This window comes from Sinocyclocheilus grahami, unplaced genomic scaffold, assembly GCF_001515645.1.
Source record: "Sinocyclocheilus grahami isolate Dianchi unplaced genomic scaffold, SAMN03320097.WGS_v1.1 scaffold2663.1, whole genome shotgun sequence".
Classification (NCBI taxonomy): Eukaryota; Metazoa; Chordata; class Actinopteri; order Cypriniformes; family Cyprinidae; genus Sinocyclocheilus; species Sinocyclocheilus grahami.
The window spans coordinates 25,387-28,315 of record NW_015507841.1 but is presented as its reverse complement, the minus strand read 5'-3'; the positions used below and the strand labels follow the sequence as shown (position 1 = coordinate 28,315).

Genomic DNA, 2,929 nt, shown 5'->3' with positions numbered 1-2,929 from the left:
CTATCATCATGTCATACACACAGAAATGGATGTAATGGTATTCACGGCAACCCGTCAAAATAAAAGTTCGGTTTAACTTGAAGGCATTGGCAGAAATATATTACTATTGTTGAGTAGAATGTACGTAACAGGCTGCTACTACTACTACTAAAATTATTAAAAACCTTATTTTTAAGGAATAAGCATTCAGTATTTTCTTCAATGTTTTAATTGTAATATTAAATAACCTTTATTTTCCAAAAAAATTAATTTGTTTAATTTTCATTACTTAAAAGATAGATTAAATTAATGTTTTATGCCTTAAAACAAAATGTAAATACACAACACAGAATTTCTGAGCAAATAAATCATAAGGCTATTGTAAGAATAAATGAAACTTGTTTTATGCTTTCAAATTAGACATGCTAAAACAGAATTTGGTTACAATAAAACATAAGGTTGGACAAATAAAACATTTCATTTGGCCCTAAACGTAATATATGTTAAACTTTTAATAAATTCATGTTCAATTGTTTAAGTTTCATGATTTTAATTAATTAGACATGCATTTTGATTAATAAAATGTAATTTATAACCACTATAAAGGAGTTAAGAAAAAAAACAGAATCTACCCCCACCCCCCAAAGCCGTAAACCTAGGGGAAACACTGAACATATTCATCACATATGTACATTTATCTTACATGTACCTTATTTTAGAAAATAATATTAATAACAATAACACTCACAATGACTTTATATTGTAATTATACATACCTCAACGCCAGCTTTGTGGTTTCATTGATGGTATATTAGTATTTCTTTTTTTTTTTATAATAATAAAAGATTGTCACACCACTTCTTTTAAAGAGTTTGGTTCTTTTATGGGGCTTTTTTGCCCTTCATTATAATACTGGGACAAAACACCCTACCATTTTTTACACTTAAATTGACCCGGTTTTGTAAATAAATACCCTCAAGGTCAAGAGCGTTTTAATGAGAAACACCAATTTAATCATGTGTTTCCAGACACTTGACTGTGTGTTACTGCTTACACCAGTAAGTATTTCACAATATTATCTACTGCATGGATGGAATATAATTAAGATGTGCACTATTTGCATGTAAGTTTACAGAATATAAATCACACAGCTTTATACTTGCCTAAATTGACAGATTTCATGTCACTCACATGGAGAAGAGGAACAGCCTGCAGGGCTCGATGAATCTTCCTGCACCGAAGCCCAGAAACACGTCGAATGATACAACGCTCTCAGACAGCAGGACTTGCTCTAAAGACACTTCCAAAAAAACCTCCGGAGGATTACAACAGCCGCAACATGTTCAGAGATGGCAAAGTCCCCAACCTCGGCAAACGCAAGAAAAGCGTGACACTGCTGGGCTTCTATAAGGCTGGGAATCCTGCGGAGAGTAAAGCGGGACAGAAGGTGTTTGTGGAGGACAGGGAGGAGTCGAGCACCGCCAATCTTTTATCTGAATGCTGGAGCTCCGGTGCGCCGTCTCCCACCGAAACCACTTTAGATGAAAACTCAAATAAAACCTCCGGGAATCAATTACAGGAGACTCTGAGAGAGAGCGGCCCAGAGAACCAGAAGACGGATGAAGCCACTTTAAATGTGGACTCGCAGGACAAAATAAGAACAAACACATCAGGGATTGTTGGTGATGGTTCAAATAGCTGCTCTAGGTTTTCAGTACGAACTGTGGAAGAAACTATCACCACACCTGCAGCCGCCGCTGACAATAGAGATGATGTGATGAAACACAATGACCTTAAGCCTGGACAAGCTAGTCAGGAAAGTACAGACACTCAGCAGTAGACCCACAAATATAACATCATGAGATGTTCAAACTAGAGGTCAACCGATTAATCGGCACTGATAGTTGATTGCAAAAATCCATGCCGATAGTTTTTCTGGGTTGCCATCCTTTGCTTTAATATACAGTACGAAAGTGAGAGCGCCCTCTAGAGGCGAAATTTGCACTGCACAGAGTGGGACAATTCAGATTTAAAACAGACAACAAACGGTGTGTATACAGTTCACTACACTACATGTTATCATGTCATTACTAAGTAATTAATTTGTTGACTAGATGCTGCATTAGTGGAGAAAGCACAGCAGTATGTTTGCTATCAAGGCTGAGAGGACGCGAACATTAGCAGCACCTCAAGCGGTTAAAACAATGTGCCCAAAACACATGCAAGTCTGACGCAAATGCTTAATTTTACGATTGTTATCATCTATTTGCATTAGTTTATATCCAGCTGGTCACTTTAATGAATTTGTTATCCAGCGACGTTGCAGATTTAAAGCTGTGATGTGAGAAAGCACATTGATATGAAGACAGCTGAAAGAAATCCTGCCGCGCCACATAGTTTTCCAATAAATTACATTATATTTGTCCCAAATCGAGGTTAATGTACATAAAGACTTCACCCTAGCCTGTAAAATTGTGTATTGTGCATTTTTTCAGCAAAACGTTTGTCTTTCTGTGGCTCTAATAAAGTCTGTGTGCTTCATATAGAGAGCTATAAATATAGATCAAACTTTCTCTTTCTGCTTGCTGTTTTTTAAACACCGAACTTCAAACTCATCTGTGACATCATTTTGATCATTCTTGAAGTGAACTTTTGCCCATTTGGTGATTAAATAAACTGTTTTAGGCCGCCGCTTGTGTTGTCCTAGACGTGACGTGGCACTGCGCTTTTGTGTGTGACTAACATATTGTGTTGTTTTGATCAGATGATTAAGTGTTCTAACACTCTCGAAATAGCAGTGATTGACGGTGATAACCATAGCAATGGACGGGACAAAAAATATAAGTGAGAGCAGCCTCAGTGATTTAATTCTGGAACCGGTCCTGACCAAACCCCCACAGACAGCGTGCGTCCTGAGCGAGATCGTGGACCAAAAGTGTGCGTAAACTTT

General features: G+C 37.3%; 1 pseudogene; it reads left to right on the top strand.

The window, feature by feature from the left end:
• Positions 1 to 1,085: 1,085 nt before the first annotated feature.
• On the top strand, positions 1,086 to 1,819 carry LOC107575462 (uncharacterized; annotated as a pseudogene).
• The last annotated feature ends 1,110 nt before the right edge of the window (positions 1,820 to 2,929 follow it).